A 23257-nucleotide genomic window follows, 5' to 3' on the forward strand; every position below is an offset into this window, starting at 1 on the left:
AACCAAATATTTGGGAGTGCGTGTGTGCACATGTGTGTATATACACATATAATTTTCTAATGTGAATTTGAGAGAAAGCAAGTAGGACAGTGAAACAGGCATGGCAGATCTCAGGAGCTCCAAGCCAGCAGCATTTCTACAGGGTAGCCGGACTTCATTCTGCCTACTACGAAGGGATGAGAGCCCCTATAGTAATGTCACTCAGATAATCTTCTACTACCCCAGACCATTTGGGAGACAAAATGAGGCTATTAAAATTATCTATTCTAAGCTTGAATTTGCTATTAAACAGATTTTATTTTCACTTTAGAAAAATTCCCCAACAATAAGCTAACATGTTATAGAAGAATGTTATGCTTAGTGTGAAAGAGGGAAGCACCTAGCACCTCCTCCCACCCTGAAGAAATATCAATAAAACCTTAAAAAAAAAAAAAAGTATTGTATTGTAGACCACCCCTAACAATCTCCTTATACTTAGAGAGACCATCATCTCCAGACAACTCACCATTCTGGCTGAGCCCCTTCTTACAAATACACCATTCCTTTGTACTACGATAATCTCAATACTTAGAGAAAAATTAGACAGGAAGATGCAGAGTACAGGCCATTAAAGAAAATAAAAGTGGCACAACTAATCATAACATAATCAGCTTGTGCATACTACCAATGGACATTTTCCAAGGTTTTTCCTTATCATTTAACAAGAATAGTTTAAGCACCATTGTCCTCTGTCACTAGATTTAGAATCAAATCTAACATAAAAGGTAACCTTTATCTCTCCTGGTTCTTACAAACAGCAAAGGATAAAAATCTTAGAGTTTTAGAGCAGAGAGAAATGTTAACAACAATCGACCCAATCCCTTCATTGTACAAACTAAGAAACTGTGTGCAAGGTTGCATGATTTATTTTGGAACACCCTGTGAGTGACGGCACAGCTGAAATTCAGATCCATTTTCTGATTTTTAGTCCATATAAGTGCTCTTCACATTGACCACCTCCCTTTTAGAAATGCAAAAATATTTTCCAACAATTTTATAAAGTCACTTTTTAAAAAGTGATCAATGTCATGTCAATCTTTTTAAGTATACTGACTACTGATCATTATTCTCTAACAGTCACTTTATAATAAGTGTTTATATATTCATTCATTAATTCATTCACTCAACAAATAACTTTAAGAAATTATTATGTATAGGGCTCTGTACTCTGCTCCACAGGGCCAGAAAGATCAATCAGACATGAAAAGCTCTCAGACTGAAAGCAATCAGACTGAAAAGCTAGAACAAGACATTAGAAATAGATAATGTAAGTAAAAGCTGAGAAATGTTTTTACTTTTTGTTAAAAGGGAACAAACATATGCATATTTTAATACAAAAGAGAAAATGTAGTTTTCATGAAATTTTAAGGATTCCTTACTTATGTTGAAAACCTATAAGTAACTAGATATTTACAGAATAAAGTTTATTTTTAAAAAAGTAGATTAAATACTTAAATTCTGTAACATAATTTGGGGTTTGGGATATTGCCTTTCAAGTTTCATATCTAAGACACTATGACCCTTTGTCATTATCTCTTGTCTCCTATGTAAAAACCTAGATTTATAATTCAACTAAGTTTAGTTCCACTGGCTGAATACAGAATAAGGTAAAAATTAGGGTAATTTACAACAACTGAGTCAGTAAAAGATAGGAATTTAAGTTATGACAATCTGGTGTGATTTTTACGCCATCATAAAATTAAAATTTATTACCACAAAACGTTAGGCCATGTTAGGCCACCAACATATAAATACACCGGGAATTCCCTGGTGGTCGAATGATTAGGACTCCTCGCTTTCACTGCCGAGGGCACAGGTTCGATCCCTAGTCGGGGAACTGAGATCCTACAAGGCGGTGTGGCCAAAAAAAAGAAAGAAAGAAAATGCATAAAATGCATACACCACCACAGGGATGTACACCAAGTTCATGGGCGTTACAGCCTTTGCAATTTCTGTTCCTTCAGTCTAGGATGCTTTTGCCCAGGTGGCTTCTTTTTATTTGCTATTCCAGTCTCTGACTGAAAGTCATCTCCTCAGCGAAGCCTTCCACCATGCAATCTAAAGAACATCCCCCCGCCCCTGCTGCCCTGTCACTATCACGTCACCCCATTTTATTCTATGTTCTCATAATTTTAAAACTTATTTACTCGCTCCACTAAAAGGCAGGCTTCCTGGGCGCAGGCATTTTTTAGTCAGTCTTATTCACAGCGGCAACCTTAGTGCATGATAGAGCACAAGAGGTGCTCAAAAGTATCTGTTGAATGAATGGTGCCTAGAAAGTCAGTAAGAATTAGATCAGGGATATCAGCTTAAGTCCACAATAAAACAAACTCCTTGAAAGAACTATTTCCAAAAAAGACAGGACTATGTGCTCAGAGAACTCATCTACTGATCTTTAATAAGAGCAGCCCTCCTAACAAAACCTTACTATAAGTATACTCCTGATAGCAAATCTGAAATTCAAAAGTTAAAAAAAATTCTGTCCAGCAAATACTTCTTTTTAAAAGTCAGGGCCATAGGGGAAAAAGACTAGCTTCTGGTTTGTGTTCTTGGCCATTTAAAAAGCAACAAGTTTTATTTTATTTACTATGTTTCCCCTAGATTAGCAGGGGTTCTCAGAAACAATAAATTTAGAACTGTCTTCTAATTAATGGACGTGAAATCTGGGAACATTCTGAGTAGAAATTCTAGATTCAAACTATAAATCAAGACTGACATTCAGAATCTTGGTAAACAGGGGTAAGGCTAGTTAATACCTAAATTAAAATTTGCTCAGCAGCCTATAAATAGACACAAATCTTGCAAGAAACTCAGCCATTCCAAATCACATCTTGGAGACAGACTGTGCCTTTTAACTTTGCAAAATAAGACTAATCATGTTGGGAGTCCTGTTGAGATTCCAGCTTCTCTTTGAAAAATTCTGAAGAAGTCAATCCCTCTATTTGCTATGGCTGAACAAGAAAGCACACTGTTACAGGAAAACGGATGAATCATTTATCTGTTAGTCAAGCACTTACTATGCACCAAGGTGTTAAAAGAGGTGTGTAGTTTACTTAGATTTACCCATGTTACTGATTTCTTTGCTCACCATTCCCTCTTGCATCTGAGTTCAGTGTCCCTCCTTCTTAAGTACATCCTTTAAAAGTCCCTTTAGTGAAGGTATGATAGTAGCCAACTCAGTTTTTATTCGTCCAAAAAAAGTTATTTCATCTTCATTCTTGAATAAAAGTTTAGCTGGGTAAAAATTTTAACGTTGGTAGTCATTTTCCCTCAGCATTTTACAATTTCATTGTCTTCAGGCTTCCATTTGTTGCTATTGAGTACTGTGAAAATGTGGCACTTTTATGGGCAATTATCTATTCTTCCTGTCCTCTATTAGATAGTCTCTTTAAAGTTGATTTTCTGCAGTTTCACTATAATATATCTAGGTATAGAATTTTTATCTACCCTGCCTGGGCTTTTATCCTGCTGCCTAAAACGGAGAATTCATGCCTTTCATCAGTTCTAGAAAATTCTTAGCCAGTGTGTATTTGAATTGATAATAGCTGAGAACCATCTCTATTATCTCTGGAACTACTGCTACAATTAGATTCAGTTTAAACTTGCTCATTCTATTCTCCGTATCTCTTAACTTCTCTTTCATATCTTTCATCTATAACTATTGCTATTCATCTGCTTATTTTCCTGACATCTGTCATTAACTCGCTCTTCAAAAAGTATACCTAATCTACTCTTTAACTTGTTCACTGAGTTTCTAAATTTCAGTAACTATTTTTTTCCTTTCTAGAGATCATCTCTTTGCCAAATCTACTTAGTCATTTTCACAGTTTGTTTCTTGCTCATGTTTTCAATCCCCTTTTATTACTACAACATTTAAAAATTAAATAGTAAACCTGATTGATTCCAATAATCTAAAGTCTGTGGGAGGCAGCGGGGAGTCTACTTCTATTGTTGGTTGTTTTGCTGCAAGTCTGATGTTGGCTTGTTCCTTCCTAGGTTCTGCAATTTTGGGTTATAGACTCATATTTAGAAAACTAATCTGGAGGAGTCTGAGAAGCATAGGTTCAAAGTACATTCCTTCAGAAAGGCCATACATTTGCCTCTGCCCAACCTGAGGCACTTCTAGCCTGGGATCACTTTTATTTCTTGGCTTTGGGTTTCCCAGACCACACAGATAGTATAAATTTAAACTTCAAATCTGTATTTAAAAAGAGGGGCTTCCCTGGTGGCGCAGTGGTTGAGAATCTGCCTGCCAATGCAGGGGACACGGGTTCGAGCCCTGGTCTGGGAAGATCCCACATGCCGCAGAGCAACTAGGCCCGTGCGCCACAACTACTGAGCCTGCGCGTCTGGAGCCTGTGCTCCGCAACAAGAGAGGCCGCGATGATGAGAGGCCCGCGCATCGCAATGAAGAGTGGCCCCCACTTGCCGCAACTAGAGAAAGCCCTCGCACAGAACCGAAGACCCAACACAGCCATAAATAAATTAATTAATTAAATTAAATAAAAATAAAAAATAAAAAAAATACCCCAAAATATTAACCTTAAAAAAAAAAAAAAAAAAAAAAAGAGCTAAGGTTACAAATTCTCAGGGAAGACTTGTACATAGATGTAAGGTTAAGAGACAAGCCTTCATTGCAGCACTCTGATGGTAGATGGATGTTTTTTTTCTGGCCTAGCCTTTAGCTAAGGGTGTAGGTCTTTAAGAATTCCAAGCTTTATGCAGGGATCTCAGCTCCATTTCCCCACCCTGAAAAGTCTAGTCTTCTGTCTAGAACAGACATTAAAACACAAGGCTCTGGAGGGTGGTTTGGACAAAGGCCCTTAGGGCAGCCCCAGTGTTAATTTGGTGACCATACATTTTCCTCTTCATGGACCCTGTGGAAATCCCTCATATCCTTGAGCTTGCACGAAAAACATGTAAAGGGATGTTATAGGCATTTGTAGGAGTCTTGTAGAATTTCTCTGAATAATCCATTACAGTGCCAGAGGTCTCTGAGAATAAGGTGTAAAATAAACAGTTTCAATCTTCAAAAGCAAGCTCTAAGTGTTGTTTGCTCCTCTGTGTTGCCATAGCACAGTGTATCCTCTATCACAGCTCTTCCTTTACTCCACTCTTGTCACTGTGGTTTAAGGTCTCCTCCCCTGCCCAGATTTTAAAAGACATTTCTAGTGCTCAGTAATCCAAGGTAATGTGTCAAAAATGACGTTACCTCAGTGATTCCTGCCTTGGCTACAATAAGAAAATAAGAATCAGCAGACTTTCTTTAGCTTTACTATAACTTCGGTGATAAGGGTCAAGCACAGTGACATGTTTACAAGATGCTCTCTAAATTTTTTAAGAATGGAGATCTACCAAAGGTTTTGAAAAATGCTCTTAAGAGGACAGCAGGAATGGACAATTATCAGCTGATTCTGGGCCATGTGTCACAGTAATCTAGACGGTGGTAGCTTAAACTCAGAGATAGAAGCTACAGGGACATATTCTACACATTTTTTAGAGGTAAAACTGACAGGTGTCTGATTTGATGTGAGGGATGAGAAAGGGATTGACTCAGCCTACAGAAAATGAACTAGAACAAAGAGATGAAAGTTACAACAAGGGGACATATTTCAAATTAATATTAAGAGAGAACTATTTAAAATTAGCATATTTACTAAAAAAAAAAATATGGAATGATTCTGATTATACCACTCACAGTTAAAACTTTTTCATTGTATTTCATTTGATGGGCACCAGGAAGTCAACTGCAGCAATGCATCCAGGACTTCTACTATCTGGCCATAACCTTGTCTTCCAACCTGACCTTTCACTATTCCTTTACCTTCCCTAAACTTCAGTTAAATGGAGTTACTCACGCTCACAATTTTCTGCGACTGTCCTGTATTTTCTCTCCTTTGTTCCACTTGCTCCTGCGGTCAGAAACCCCTCTAAGTATTCAGATTCTACCCATCCTTCAAGATCTAGTTCCACTGCCACTTCTTCAATGAAGCCTGACATAAACAGCCTTCTTGAAAAGAGTTTCTGTGCCTTATTCAACTCTGGAGCTTTCTGAAAATTACCACAATGCCTTTTCTGAAGGCACTGAGAAATGAATACTTGATGGGGATGCTAGAGAAAAAATTAAATTCCTTGAAGGGAGGCTGAGCTTGAACTCTGATTTCCCCTCTAATTTTTAAGATTTTGCGATTCTATAACACCTCTATTCAAACAGTCTTAAGATGTACCTAAAGAACTATTTGCTTTTAATATGTTAAACATTTATTGAACAGTCTTCTTGTACCAGATACTGTGTTAGGTAGGCTTCAATGAGATCCCATTTAATCCTAACAAAATTCTCTGAAGCAGTTATTCTTTGTAACTTAAAAAAAAATTTTTTTTAAGCAGTGTTGTTTTTTTTTTTTTAATTTTATTTAATTTTGGCTGCGTTGGGTCTTTGTTAAGCGAGGGCTACTCTTCCTTGCGGTGCGCAGGCTTCTCACTGTGGTGGCTTCTCTTGTTGTGGAGCAGGGGCTCTACGTGCACAGGCTTCAGTAGTTGCAGCACGCGGGCTCTAGAGCTCAGGCTCAGTAGCTGTGGTGCACGGGCTTAGCTGCTCCGTGGCATGTGGGATCCTCCTAGACCAGGGCTTGAACCCGTGTCCCCTGCATTGGCAGGCGGATTCTTAACCACTGCGCCACCAGGGAAGTCCCCTATTCTTTATTTTACAGATAAGAAAAAGCAGATTCAGGCAGATTGTCCTAATACAGAAGCTGTAAGAGTGGCAGAATAAAGGTACAAACTTTAACTTTAAGCCTACTGCTCTTAAACCAACATCACGGCTGCCAACCAATTTAGAATTTAATTTCCACATTTAAATAAAGAAAAATACATTGAAAATATCACAGACATGAATGAATCCAGTAGTATAGACAACAAATAAAACAAGTTATTCTTTGATACTTGCAACAACAAAAAAATTTTTCAGCAAAGCAAAACAACTCACCTACTCAGCAGGTTCAATTCAATTCTACAAGCATTATTTATTTATTGTGAAAGGTGTTAACAAAATTCTGAAAGAAACAGGCTAAGAATAACATTAAAGTAGAGAGTCTATCATTGTATGTATTAGAGTTCATGGTGGCATGGAAGAAGATTCTATAGCTTAACACTAAAGATGAAACATCAAGTTATGCCCCATTTTTCATTAAAAAGCCTCTTTTAAGAGAGAAATATAACCTAATATTTCATAAGCTCCTCTTCACAAGCAGTGATCTATAGGAGCAGGGTTTCCCACTTTTGCCTCCAGATCAGACTACGGAGAGGTAAGGATCACCTACATTAAAATGTATAAAATCTTAGTTTCACCAAAAAGTTGTTTTTTTTTTTTTAAAGTTTCTTGGACTATTTACAGTGGGAATGGCAAAGTAAGTATAGTATGGTATTTTCAAATAACTGAAAAATAAACAAGAAATGGATTTTAAGTCCTGATCATTATCATTCTGTCAAATAACAACAGAAAGCCAGAGATGCAATGTGGTCTAACAGAAAGCAAAAACTGTGGAAGCCAGAGCACTGGGCTTCTACCTCTCACTTTTCACAAATTTACGCAAGCAAAATATGAAGCTAGCTAGTTAAACTCAAAAGTTAGTATATACTATTTGTTAACTAGCATGGATGCCAAGGATGTTTCCTCATGGAAAACAGAAGACTACTTGAAACTTTTCATCCTAACAAACTACAGAAGCTGGCAAATTCTTGTCTTCTACCACATGTTGATACCTGGGCATTTAAACGGCATTCTTGTGTCCAACTTTTCAAACACATTGGAAAGATGAAAGACCTTAAAATGTCCCTTCACACAAACAACAGTCTAGCCCCGGACTGCCAAATGAGAAAAAGCAACTATTCTGGACTCTCCACTTTCACATTTTCACAATACTGCTGCCATTTCTTCTTACAAATAATCACCAATACCCACAATTCTGATCTTCATACCTTACTCATTTATCTATCTATCTAGTCATCCGTTCATCCTAACAAACACTGAAAGCCAGCCATCCTGTGTATCTCTGACATCTAGCTGAGGGATCAGCAAATGTTTTCTGTGAAGTAAATATTAGAGGTAGTAAACATTTTAGGCTCTGTGGGCCCATGATTTCCAGCACAAACTCTTCTTTTTCCTTCTGTTTTTTTAAACAACGCTTTGAGAAGATAAAAACTATTCATATAGCTCAGAGGTCTCACAAAAACACGGCAGTTTAGATTTGGCCAAATATTTATGATTCAGTGGATGCCCAATAAATATTTCTGAATAAAATTTAAGTTGAATAAGATTTAGTTCCTTTCCTCAAAAAGCTCACGATGCCGTGGAAGAGGGAACAAGTAAAGTAGTGATTCAGTACCAGATAACATGTGCTATGAATGAGGTACGCATAAGATAGTAACAGGTTAATGCTCAATACATGTTAACATGTACCAAGCACTATTCTAAGTATTTGACCATACTAACTAATCTACTCTCATAGGAACAAGCCTATAAGGTAAGTTCTACTATTACTCCCATTTTACTATGAGAAAACTGAGCGATACAGAGATATTTAGTAAACTACCCAAGGAGACCTAACCAGCAAAGAGTGGAGCTGAAGTTTTAACCTGTCTAGTCTGTCTCTGGAGCAAGTCCTGCATTTAAACTCTTAGCTAAGATGCTAAAGGGGCTGAGAAGAGCTATAACATCTAAATCAGACAAGAAATTCAGAGCACGGTTCGTTGAGAAGCAGGAACAAGTGAAACAAAGAGTACTGGGATGGAAAAGTATAGAAAAAGTAAAACATGGGAAGGGAAAGAGGTGTGATACGTATTCACAAGTCCAGGAAGCAGCAAATGGTATATGTGAGGAGGTGAGGAAGTGTTGGGAGGTGAGGTTAGAGAGGTGAGCAAGGACAATGTCATCAAGTCCCTCATATTTAAGTTTCGACTTAACTTTAAATACTTAAAAGTTTAAATTTTGACCTTAAATCTTTAAGGGTTTAAGCAAGAGTAACATAATTGTTTTTTAAACTTTTTTTGGTAGTCTACTTAGTAGCTATATGACTATAAGTTAACAGGGCGTAAGTCTGAAAACTGAACCATCACGTGAACCCAAGGCAAGAGTGGGGGCTAGAACTAAGGCAGTAGTCCGGGAATGGAGAAGAAACAAGCATGAACAGCATTAAGGAGGCAGCCTTGCTACCAATTTAAATGTTCAGTTGGGTGAAGGAGATGAGCAGAATGACTGCCAGCTCTGGCTCGAGTGACTGAGTAGGTGGTGGTGGTGCTGAGTAGGAGGAAAACATGAGTACAAGAAGGGAAAATGTGGGAGTGAAGGGGGAAAAGAATGAGTTTGGATATGCTTAATTTGATATGCCTATGGGTTCTCAGAGGTTCAGCAAGTAGCTGAATTTATAGATCTGAAATGAAGAGGAAAGGTCCCTATCTTCTTCCTTTTTAAAAAAAAAAAAGATTTATTTTATTACTTATTTATTTTATTTTTGGCTGTGTTGGGTCTTAGTTGCGGCACACGGGGTCTTCTTTGAGGCGTGTGGGCTCTTCTGTTGCTGCACACGGGTTCCTCTCCAGTTGTGGCGTACGGGTTTTCTCTCTCTAGTTGTGGTGCACAGGATCCCACAGAGCACGTGGGTTCTGCAGTTTGCGGCACACGGGCTCCCTTGTTGAGGTGCACGAGCTCAGTAGTTGTGGTGCACGGGCTTAGTTGCCCCGCCGCATGTGGGATCCTAGTTCCCTGACCAGGGATCAAACTCACGCCCCCTGCATTGGAAGGCGGATTCTTAACCACTACCACCAGGGAAGTCCCCCCTAACTTCTTCCTGATCAAACTATTCCTCAACACGCTGCCTCACTCCAGAATGATTCCACACACCAGGCAATCCTCCATGTCACTTATAAACTGTCACCTCTATCCCTCATTCTAACCATATCACAATTCTATAAACCTCCATAGTGATGTCAAAACCTGTCTGTCCTACAGACAAATGCCAAGGATCTCTAGATCTTCAAGCTTCAACTTTTCTTTATTCAATCAGCAAGCTAAATCTTCCTTATTCGCTGCTTTGTTAACCTATCACCTTGCCTGGTGTACAAAAGAGCACGCGCAGGGACAGGAGTACAACAAAAAAAAAGACACCTAGAAAAGAAGATTCTTGATAATAGTTTTCACTGCAATTTCTAATTTAAGCAAATGTGCATTACACTTTGTTCCCTCCAGGATAGGGGAGGGAAGACATGCAGTGTGGAGGTTACAGCAAGGATTGCGTCATTTTAGGTTCCTGATTGCATGGTGAAAGGTTAACGCTGCACAAGCAGTGTGGTCAGTTTAAGGAGATGTTTGTATGCATCATGGTGAGCTAATTAACTTGAGCTAAATTTGTATTCATATTTGTTTCCTGGGGGGTGGGGTGGAGATATTATAATCGCAGCCTTCTATTACCCGGTGGCCTTTATTACACCTTGTACTAGACCGTTGTTTCTTAACCTCAGCACTACTGACATTTTGGGTTGGGTAATTCTTTGTTGTGGAGACTGTCCTGCACAGTCAAGGATGTTGGAGGCAGTGTCCCAGGCCTCTAACGACAAGATGCCAGTAGCACCCTTCTCCCAGACATGGTCAAATATCTCCTGAGAGGCAAAATCGCCCTCATTTCAGAACACCGTTTTAGACCCACACAAATTTACTTAACACCCTTTTTTGTGTGCTTCCCTCTCCAGTTCTGAACTCTCTTCTGGAACTAATCCTGATTCCTGGAATGCTCTTCCACATTCAGCAGGCCAATCTTTTGTTATTCAAACAACTCTTAAAACCCCCTTTTCATAAGCCTCAAGCACCACAATTATGTCCCAGAATTCTAAAAAGCATGAATATTTACATGCTACTAGAAGGCATTCTCCACTGGATCTGATCTTCAGTTTGCCAGGAATTTGTCTAACAACATGCTGGTTAATTGTGGAGGTGTTTTAATATTTTTCATTTGTCCAATATCTAGTTCTCTAAGTCTTTACAAAGTTCTAGTATTCTTCAACTTAATAGCCACCATTTATTGAGCCCTTACTGTGGCTCAATAACTGTTCTAAGCACTTTGCTACATTATCCTCAAAACAGCCCAGGACTCAGACATAGGCAGTCTGGCTCTACAACCCCATCGTCAACCCCTAAGCGACCCTGCCTCCCAAATGTTCCTCAAGAACTCTGCATCTACTCTACCTATTCAAGATTTTATGATCTTAGATCATATACAATCTCAAAGTTTTGTTTTTTTATTTCTTGTTCTCTTGTTTTTCCTATTAGAGTGTTAAGAAAAACAAACTAGAGGGACATACAGCTTGCACTGACCAGTAGTATCCTGTCTGACAGAAGCATCAAAGAGCATTCTGTGAGCCCAGCACATGTCCTAGAACACAGTGGTTCTTCAGTAACTACCTGGTTGAATGGATGCCTAAAACATCCTAAATTTGTATAATAATCCAGATTGAAGTGCTTAGATTATTTTGTCTTTTTGGTCTTTAATCATGCCTCTTCTGGAACTTCCTTCTTTCCTGAAGCATTGCATCCAAATCTACATACAATATATAGAGATATTTTGGCACAATATATTTTCTATGTTTCTAACAACCTTCTCTTAAAATTCAGAACTAGTCTTTTGGCTGCAGTACATCAATCTGCTATCTTCAAACAATAAACAACAATAATTTTAAAATTCTCTCTCCTAGTAATAGCTTGAAAACCACCATCCTACAAGTGTAAACTGGAATATTTTCCCCCACATATCAATACATTATTTTAAACTTGTACACTATAGCTCTTTTGCCATTTTTCCTTATTCAGACAATCACAGTCTTAGGCATTTCGCTACTGGAACAACACTCCCAAATACTTTACGTACATTTTGAGTAAGACCAGTCTATAAATGGACCGCTAGAGAACTTATATTTCTCCATCTAAACCAGACCCAAATGAAGACTAAACACTCCACCCTCCTCCTCTGGGGATGTAATCTTAAAGCATTTAGGATGGTGGGATGGGGGGGGAGGGACACTATTTATATGAATACCTTTGATAACATGATTTGCATTAGTGTTACCTGGCACTTTAAAAGCACTTAATAGACAGCAGTCCCAAGTGCTCCTACTTTATTGCTATAACACTTAGCATAGTAGCAAGTGCATATGGACACTTAATAAATGCCTCTGGCATGAGGACTGCTTGAAATCTAAGAAGCTGATAATTTAGCACAATTAATTTCTGGGAACAGGTTAGAAAGAAGGATGATCTTCCTTTTTATGCTTAGCTAGGACTGGGAAAAATAAAAGCCTAAGACTGGAAAGAACAGGCAACGGAAAGTATTTCAATGAAAAGGGAAGGGAGGTCAAAACATTCACAAAAGCCTAAATTAATTTCAAAGAAAAGAAAAGCAAAATTGTTAACCCACCTTGACCCTCACCTTTAAAAAACAGTAAGGGTCATGTAAAAACCTAATGTCAACTATCTTTTTAAAGGTTACTGTTATAGTACTATCCATACCTTTAGGTAATTTGGGCTGACACTGGCACAAAAACAACTGACAGCAGAAACTGTTTTGCTGAGAGCCTAACAACATGTTTGCTAAATGGGAAGTGTTCAGTTATTGTTCCACATTCTCTGAATGAAGAGACTAGTTATAAAAACTTAAAAACATCCCCAAGTAACAGAATAAAGTCACTTAAAAAAAATCAAGCTCAAACGCCAATCATCTTTGCTACCTATAGCATCCACTTTTATTTTCATAAGACCAGCAAAGTTTTATTTTTTTCTCAGATTATAAACTTTTATACTATATTTTAAAATACAAATCATTTTATCAAGTCAGAATTCGTAGCCTGTTTCCAAACATATAGTTTCCACTAATCACTACCTTTCCCTCACTCTAGACAAGTAAACCTGCTTGCTAAGTCTTCCACTTAGTCCCATTCATCATCCCCCAGCTCCCATCAACATGTGTTTCCTTAGGAACATTTATGCTGTAGTTACCTCTACCAAGAACTGCATTTCTCCCCTATTCGAAATCATATCTCTTCTCATCTTACAAGTATTCCTCAAGCTCTTATAACTAAATAATCCAATATTTCTATATTTATCTGGTTTGCAAGGGTAGGTCACAAGTTACTCCCTTAACTCTGTTATATATTCTATCATGGTGGGAAGGACATCTCTAAGGAAAAAAAAAAATGGTTCAGCATAAACCTACATTTGAAAACTATAACAGCTCTTGGTCTGCATCCTAGGGCAGAGATTAACTGTATTATATTTGTACAACAAAGGACTGAATTTCTTTTTAAAAATCATATTTGCTAAGTCTCATCCATGAATGACATTTGTTACATACCACAACCCTCCACCAAATATCTGGGAAGTATTCTACCATTATTGTCAGGAAGAAACAGAAGAACTTAGGGACACAAATCTTGTTCCAATGGCATTTGAATACCCTTAACATGCATAATTATGTAAAACTTAAAGAGTTTATCTAACCACAGTCAAGTGAAAAAATATCTTTCAAGTGAACACTTCATTTATAAAGTGCTTTGTTTAAAGTAAGACTCGAAGACAAAAATATGTACCCATGTGAAATACAGGTCTTGATAACCAAATCTAGGTTTAAAATTATTTTAAATTCCATTATCACAGAAAGACAAATGAAGGGGGGGGGGGAGTAGCCAATTAAAGTCTACAAAGTGTCTGGCATATTATATGCCCTCCAATGTTTGCTGAATTAAAGCAAAATCCCTAAGTCAGCATGTCTCCTTTTGGGAAACATGTCGGGGACAGGTACAAATGGAGTTCCCAGACAATCTGAAGAGACTCAATTCCAGATTAGAAAATGGCTGATTTTTATCTTTAGTTTCTATACTGTGTTGAATGATAAACATAATATTATCCTCATCTTTGAGTCCTAAACAGATTACGTAGTGTCCTAAGATTTCCTGAAAGTAATATTTATGGACCAGTGATGTATATACCTTGAGTCTATAGGAAAGACAGACTCCAGTCATTTAATCACTATTTATTAATTGCCTGCCATGTGCCAGGTGCTGGGGATTCTGGGGGTTCAGCAGTGAGTAAAACAGACAAGGTTCCATCCCTCTTGGGAGTTTTCCATCTCATCACAGAGATATATAATGACAAATTATGATAAACGCTATAAAGGAAAAGAACAAACTACAATAAGACCATATATCAGGAAGCAGTTTTTCTATGGAAACTGTCTTCGTGTTGAGATCTGAAGAATGAAGTGGGAATTGACCAGGCAAAGGGAGTGGTGGAAGGTCAGAGCGTGGCACCTGTGAGAATCTGAACAAAGGGCCTGGGTGGTTCAAGTGAGGAGAGGGAGGAAAGAGGGGAGGCTGGAGAAGTAGGCATGTGGGATGTTAGTCTTTATTCTAAGAGCAGTGGGAAACAATTTTAAGCAGAATGACATGATTGGATTTCTATTTTCAAAAGATCATCCTAGCTTCAGTGTAGAGAATAAATTAAAGGAAGGTTATGGGAGACTACTATTATGCTGCAAGACAGAGATGATGACTATTAAGACTAGGGTAGCCAAGAATATGGACTGAGAAATGGGCAGACTTGGGAGTTATTAAAGGACATAAAACAGGCCTTGGTAGTAAGGATTTGGGATGTGAGTCCGAGGTGGGTGTTGGAAATGACTCCTAAGTCTCTGGCTTGGGCATCTAGATGAGTAATGTGATGCTATTCACTGAAATGCAGGACACTACGAAAACATAGGGATGGATACATTTGGTAGGCTGTAGAATGAAAAGAATATAGGCATCCAGGACTGAGCCTTCATGAACTCCAATGTCTAAGGACAACAAAGGTAACAAAGCAGAAGCTACTAGAGAAATGAGAGGAAACCAAAAGAGCATGATTTCACAGCTTCCGGAGGGGTAAGGTTTCAAGAGAGAGATAATGGACAAGAAAGTCAAATGCTGTTGAGAGCTCGATTAAGAAAAGGTCTGGAAAAATGCCCACTGGATTTCATGACCTAAAGATCACTGGTGATCAAACAAGAATATTTCAAAGAATGGTGAATTATTCCCTGGCTCATATCAGAAGAACATAACAAGCAGACATTCTAATCACCCCTTTAATAAAACCTCTCTCGTTTTCCCTTCCTTATTTCTGACCATCCTTTCTTGCTTTGCACTCTCTCCCTTGCCATCAATATAACTTTCCTTCTCATCTTTTCTTCCACCTACTCATTTCTTTTTTCTCTATACTTTACTGTGTTCCCTCCTTCATTTGATTACAATATGGAACTGAAAATATTTCATTTTTTAATTGAATACTTTCTAGTCTTTCCGTCTTTTTTTAAAAACATTTCACAATTCAGACTCATGGGGGTGAGGAGGCTGATGGTAAAACTTAGCTACTTTTATCTATAAACTTTAGAACAATTTCTCTCACAAGGTACATCAATGGTTTCAATAGGAAAGGATTTCTGAAAAAACGGAACTCTTCCTATATAAGAATAGTCTTCTAGTGTAAGTTAAATATTTTGCTCCTGTATCACTTATTTTGGGGTGTAATGTAGTCAAACCACCATCTCTGTTAAAAATTTTAAGATAAGTAAATTATTAAGTAGGATTCATCTAAAGTGGTTTCCCCTGAACATTTCCAGGGCACAAAGGTATTCTTATACAGAAACTCTGAATGGAAAGTAGTTAAGGCATAAGTGCTGTTTCACAGAACCATCAATCAGTCATTATTAGGGTTTCACATTTTTCATTTGTTGTTTAATCAATCCTCATTACTTACCCCACCCTTTTTTTGGGGGTAGGGGTGGGGGAGTGAAGAAAAATGGAATTTAAAATTCACCTTACTAGGACAGAGTGCTAATAAGCTGGTATTTTATTTTATTTTTTAAATTTATTTATTTATTTTTGGCTGCGTTGGGTTTTCATTGCTGCGCGGCCTTTCTCTATGTTGGGCGAGCGGGGGCTACTCTTCATTGTGGTGCGTGGGCTTCTCATTGCAGTGGCTTCTCTTGTTGTGGAGCACAAGCACGGGCTCTAGGCGTGCAGGCTTCAGTAGTTGTGGCGTGTGGGCTCTGGAGTACAGGCTCAGTAGCCGTGGTGCACGAGGGCTTAGTTGCTCCGCTGCATGTGGGATCTTCCTGGACCAGGGATCGAACCCGTGTCCCCTGCATTGGCAGGCAGATTCTTAACCACTGCGCCACCAGGGAAGTCCCTAAGCTGGTATTTTAAAATGTCTATGTTTCTTAACCTAGACTCTTCCAGGCAGTCTTCAAATGTAAAGATCTGTAACTCTGCCTGCATGGTTAGGCTCAAGCAAATACTAACACTTTTAAAAAATGGAATGGAAAACCTGAACGGCTGAATCAGAACAGTATCTAGCCCCGTCTTCCAATTTTAGAAAGGATGAGTAGAGAGATTTCATGGCCACTGTGGCCTACTGTAATATTACTGCAGAATGATGTACATTTACTGCTATAATAGAGTTGTAAAATAAGCTGCAAAATAAGTGTCTGGTGTAAGAAAACACTATTGTTGGGAGCATGCTCTCTCCTCATCAAGCTGCTCCCTGCTTGCCAGGGAGAACAGCCTCTGCTGAAGTTGCTGGGGGCTGCTGGTAAAAACAATAATAATACCTCCCCCCCCCACCCCAGTATTTCATTCAGTCCTCACAGGGGCAAACGGAGGGTTTAGGACACTAAGGTCATGTGGCTGGAAGTACCAAAACCAGAACTCCCCCACAGGCCTGACTCTGAGGCCACTGTCTGTCCCTCTGTGATGCTAGCTTCTTCAGGGACCTCTCCTTACTACCTGAACACCATTCAGGGGTCCCATCCCAGCCTTCCTGAGCTTAATGCACCTTATGTGCCAGTTCCCTCTGCATCACGATTTACAGATTCAGATTTTACTGGCTAATATTTAATGATGTTTTCTACCATAATTCCTCATCCCAATCAATTTATCTGATATCCTATCCTATCCCTTTGCTTCTTTCATGTCTACCTGTTGTTAGGAGTGTGTCAACGGAAAACACCCATTCTTTAGTAGAGTAACGAGTTTATGGGTCTATTCTACTTATTTTTGGATGAAGATTTTTGAGATTATCTGAAATGAGGTCCCAGGCAAAGGCACAACTAACCCCAATGGCTTCTGATGTGTATACACAGCTACATGTATTCATCAAGTTTTCTGAGCACCTGCTATATGCTCTGTTCACTGTTCAGGTGCTGGGGATAGAAAAGAGAACAAGCCAACACCTGTGCCCTTGTGGAGCATACATTCCAGTGGGGAAAACCGTAATGGTTTTTAAATACACATAAAAATAAATGCTAAGGAGGAGAATTACTTAGACTAGAGGAAATGAAGCTATTAAACAATGAGACTGGATTTCTTGTGTAATTTAATCTGTCCAATTATTACAGACATATCAAGGAAAGTTACTAAACAGTAAAATGTAATCCCTAATTTGTTGTGGGGGGGGGGAAAGACAATCATTGAGAGAATGACAAAATAAAATGCAATTAAAATTAAACCACCCCTCTATGCTCTCTACAAAAATACTTTCACCTCTGTTAGGTAGACTGATAATGCTCCTTCCCTCCACCTACATTACTTTCCTTTTAGAATATGTGCAAGTACTTTCAAAAGAAAAGAAAAAAGAAGACGGGAGGGAAGAAAACACTATTGATCTCATCATATAATTCTTCCACCATCAATAGCTATTATATTCATTTGACTAAAGTTAGCCCTGGAATTCATCAGTTGCGAATCTCAGGACTAAAAACAGCATGTTCCAGAAAAACAGTATCTTTTAAAAGACAAGGAAAAAGATGGAAAACAAGAAAGGATTGTAAAGGAAAGTGAGGACTGTCAATATTCTTAGATGAAGATGTTCGCATTAATGGAAAGTGACAAGCATTCTTGAAAGAAAAGGATTTATAAGAAAGCGTAATTTTACCAAATTCATGGTTTAGACAGACAACTGAACTTATGAACAAATAAATAAGAACCAAACTACTTTAATTCCCCAACCATTTTGGTAACACAGTTGAGTCTACAGAGAAATAAGCCTACTAATTAGCAAACATACTAAATTACGTTAAAATTCCAAGTAGTGGGTAGACATCTGGCTTCTAAGGCAGAGTATATAGCACCAAATAGCAACTCATCTAAAAGCAAGGCCAATAAATAATAGGAATAGGTAACTTCTTATTTAAAATCAAAACTGCTTCTTCAATATTCCCACATCTCCTATAGAAATTTACCAAAAAAGGTAAATTTCAGGCAATACTCAAAGATCTAGAAGGAAAGGAAAGAAACTAGGGAAAGAAATTACCTAAAATAAACAAACTGAGTATTACTATTATTTCTACAGCCACATGGATTTTCGATAGCTTCATTCTCTACCCAGGCACATTTAAAAAATCCTGCATAGGGAATTCCTTGGTGGTCTAGTGGTTAGGACTTGGCGCTTTCACTGCTGGGGTCCAGGTTCTATCCTTGGTCTAGTTGGGGAACTAAGATCCCACAAGCCGCACAGGGTGGCTCCCCTCCAAAAAATAAAAAATCCTGCATAAAGTAACACGTGAACCACAATGAACACAATGAAATAAAGGAAAATATCAACTTTATCATTGCTTGGCTATGATTAGGAACAAGAAAACCTAGGTGGGGAAAAAAATCTTTCTTAGTTTGCAGCTGGTGGTCATTCAGAATAAATCAGGAGTTTGATTTATGATTACTACTTTTGCTATTTTATATAGAGATAAGTCATGAACAGTGTGCTTCCGGTCCAGGCTCAGTTATTTAAGAGAATTTAGTAGGACAAGCAAATTAAATAATTATTTTTAACTATGACTTTTATACCTTTGTCAAACCCAATAATCTATTTCATGATGACATTTCTAAACCCCTAATTTTATTGTCCTAAGCATGTGACTGATAGGAGAGAGGAAAGCAGGAAGAATCAGAGAAAACGGACTACAGGCTCAAATTCTTATCTGTACACCACTCCCTCCACCCAGGCAAGCGAGTAAATCATAACATGGGTCATTCTAGCTTCTCCTACAGAAGCCTATGAGGGCTCCCAATTACTTTCCCAACGACTGCCACACTTCTACTAGGTAATAGCGGAAGGACAGAAGCTACCAGGACTGAGGCCAAGAGAAAGAAAAATCAATGTTTTAAAGAACAAGTCTAAAATGCAATCCTCTTAATGCATCTTAAAATGCCTGATTTACAAATTTTGGAAGGCCTAATGCTTTTAAGAAAGATTAACTGCCCGTTTCAATATGCTTGGTTAAAATGGGGCAAAATTTGCGTGTGTAAATCTTAAGTTCTCAAATTTTCCCAAACAAGAGTATACAGCTCCCCTGATGTTTAAGCAATGTAATCTCCCATGATCTAAAGAAGAGAAAGCAACAAAGCTCTCTGCAGACTTGAAAGTTAGACTGAGTACTGAATATAGCTGGATTTTTTTGAAATCTTAATGAGTAGGAAATATACTTAAGGAGCCAGAGTATGAGCATCCCCCCCACCCAAAAAAGGAGCATTATCAAGCAAAAAAAAAAAAAAAAAAAAAGGAAGAAGAAGGAGAAGAAGAAAGACAAAAAGAAAAGGAAAGAAGGAAGGAAGGAAGGGAAGGAAAGAAAAAAGAAAAGAAAAAAGGAAACAGTTAACTGGAAAAAGCATTTATTCCTGATGAACAAATACAAGAACACAGAAAACAAACTTATTAATGGCAAACATTCCTAGTCTTAGAAAAACTTTACAGTGTTCATTCTAACAAACTGTTCTGTAAAGGACCAGAAGGTAAACATTTTCATCTTTATGAGCCATTCAGTCCTATCACAACTATTCAACTGACTGTTGTAGCGCAAGTGTAGCCACAGATTCTACACAGATAATATATAAACAAATGGGTGTGGTGGTTTCCCAATAAAACTTTATTTATGGATACAGAAATTCCCACTTCATTTAACTTTCATGTGTCATGAAATATTATGCTTTTCATTTTTTTCCATTAAAAAATATAAAATTTCTTCTTAGTTCATGGGCCATACAAAAACCGAGGGCAGGGCTTCCCTGGTGGCGCAGTGGTTGAGAATCCGCCTGCCAATGCAGGGGACACGGGTTCGAGCCCTGGCCTGGGAGGATCCCACATGCCGCGGAGCAGCTGGGCCCGTGAGCCACAACTGCTGAGCCTGCGCGTCTGGAGCCTGTGCTCGGCAACGGGAGAGGCCGCAACAGTGAGAGGCCCGCGCACCGTGATGAAGAGTGGCCCCCGCTTGCCGCAACTAGAGAAAGCCCTCGCACAGAAACAAAGACCCAATACAGCCATAAATAAATTAAAAATAAATAAATAAATAAAGTGAATGATTTAAAAAAAACAAAAAAAAAAAACCAAGGGCATGCTGGATTTGGCCAGAGGACAACTGTATGCCTATCCCTGAATTATTTCCATCACATCAATGTGGAAATAAAAATTGACAAATGTACATAAAATACTTTCCTGATATTTCATTCATTTTCTCCATCCCCAGTTCCAAACCTTCCACAGAAACTTTTCTGAAGTCACCGTTTCATCAGATTCCTTCCCTACTTGCACATCTCTCTCCCCAGGGTACAGCCTACCAGTCCCTTGGATGTTTTTAAATCAAAATCTATCCATGTCAGAAAAAAAAAAAAGCCACCCATCTCAATTTTTTATAAATCCTACTTCCTTGAACTACTGTAAAGCTCCAAATCTTTTCATGCTCAATCTTTCAATAAATATAGGTTTGGCCAATCTTATTATACCCTTTCCTCTTTCAGCCATCATTTAAGTCTAATTCTATACAATGAGATCCCTGTGAGGTCACACACAGCTGTTAGGCTGTCTTATTGAGAAGGCAGGTTTTAGTCACAAATACATTTAATGTTTAAAATTTTGCCAGTAACTGTTCAAATGGCTTCTAAGGAAACTCAGGAAAAGAGCTGGTCTATTACTTTAAATTGTTTCTCTCGCCACTTTCCCAGTTAGGTATTTTTTTTTTAATGTTTTATCATTTACTTTATTATTTTTCTAATTACTATTATTATTGTTATAATATCATAAGAACAATGTTACAAATGTTTTAAAAACTTAAATCTCTTTATATTTAAAACCACTAAGTCCTAAAATGCTAAATTATTTACATAATGAAAACAATATAACCATACATTCAACTCTTAACAGTGTAATATCTGAAGTATGTTAAAATCAATACTAACATGGAAAGGTACAATCATAAGCCTGGAAAGTGTCAAGAAGTCATTAATTTCATGAAAGTGACCCTATATGTGGGAACTGTGTAAAACTGTAATCTCTGGTACGGGGATCTTTCAGATTAGCATTGAGAAACATTCGGGAGTTAGTGAAAAGCCATGTGGTGGGGACAGAATTGTGTTCTTGAAAGGTGATGGGCAGGAGATGGAGCATTCAATAAACAATGAGATTTCACTCTCCATCTCTCCCCATCCATAAATAACAAGTGTTTAAATGCACCTATATTAAAACTCTTCCCAGTGAATTCAGCATAACAGTAAGAGCAAAAACGCCACAGTTCAGCAATTTGTGTTTGACTGTGAAGTGATTTCTCCTGAAGACAGATGCCACCCCAAGGAACAAAAGCAGAAAAACAATCCAACGTATGACCAGAGGCAAAAGCAAGAAAAGATTAGAACTGCAAGTCTCACCCCTACCCCCCCGCTGAAACTCCCTGGCTACATCCTTAGAACATCCTGCACAGACAACAGAAATGGTAATTTCCCACACAATACAAAGCAAGAAGCTCTTTGCCTTTTATTCCGCTACCAAGTATATAAACCAAAGGATTTCTTGCAAACTACTGGAACCCCCAAAAAACAAGAAACCAAGCAATATGGTTCCTAAAAATCAACAACCAGGGTGCATTAAAGGTCAAAACATTTCTCCAAGTAGTTAAGCATTTAATTTTTTTTTTTTTAACTTCAAGTGCACTAGCCAGGTTTTAATATTAAAAGAATCCCTTAGGACCAAAAAAGGGAGTTGAATATACAATGTATTTTTATTTGAATGTTGTATGGGAGAAAAAGAGAAATACCTGAAATCTCGCATGGAATTTTCAAAATAAAATGTTACTACTGCTCCTACAAAGGAATTATTTCTTTGATTCTTACAAATGTTTTTAACCCCACTGAATCACTTCTGTAATCCTAAAAAGGCAGATCCACTCTCTATATGTTAAGTCACAAACTGCCCACCATTAGTTCAACATCAGATAAAAAGAAAACATATTGTCGGAAGTGCAAATCTTACTCTTCACTATATTAAAAGTTTTAATTTAAAAATACTAGAAAAAGAAATAATATGCCTTCTCCCCCCTTCATCACTCTCCCCTCTTCCATCTCTTTTGACACCTCCCCAAACCCTACCACAAATCACTTACTGACTTTCCAATTTCTTTGAAAAGATAAAAATAAATAAAACCATAGTCCAAACCTCCAATCATCAGATATTTCATCTTTGCAGTGAACTAAGGAGGTCTCTGGCTATTTCAGTAGACTTGCTAACCTGATAATGTTTTTCTCAATGATTAACAGTAGGCAAATATGTTGAATCAATCACACACTCCTTTGCAAAAGCAACTGACCTGTCAGCAATGGTAAAGCAACTTTACCATAAGCAAGCTAAATTTCAAGTGTGTAAAATTTGAAATTTCAATAACTTTTCTCTGATATTTAAGTTTGTTTCTACATAGGTAATTCCCTTTTTTATTTGCCACTTTAAGCTGTTTGTCGTTGTCATTTCTCAGTTCCATCCCAGTGAAAAGTAATGTAAGACAACAAACCTATAGGTAAGCCGTGTACACAACACCAAAAAGCAAACAACCAAGGAGAAGTAGCAGCAGATTAGTAAGAGTTTCTCATTATTACAAGAACTGTTCTCAGCAATTAAATTTATTCCCATTTGCCTGTTTTATTATGTTTGACAAAGAGAGGAGAAACTAACTCACCAATCTATAGTGAATGTAAATCAAAGTTATTTTTAAAATGCAGGATGTTAAAAGGCACAGAGTAGAAGAAGAATAACGGTAAAGACTTTGGTTCCTTCCACCTGCCCTGGATTCTTGAGTTGCAGCTTCTCTAACAGCTAATTTTCTCTCCTTGTGGG

The 23257-nt window shown here is 38.0% G+C and overlaps 1 protein-coding gene across 6 annotated transcripts in view; it reads right to left on the reverse strand.

The window, feature by feature from the left end:
• POU2F1 (POU class 2 homeobox 1) overlaps positions 1 to 23257 on the reverse strand; it is a 171705-nt gene that overhangs the window by 101985 nt on the left and 46463 nt on the right. The window lies entirely within an intron of this gene.

This window comes from Balaenoptera physalus (genome assembly GCF_965194825.1).
Source record: "Balaenoptera physalus genome assembly, chromosome: 1".
In the NCBI taxonomy this organism is placed as follows: Eukaryota; Metazoa; Chordata; class Mammalia; order Artiodactyla; family Balaenopteridae; genus Balaenoptera; species Balaenoptera physalus.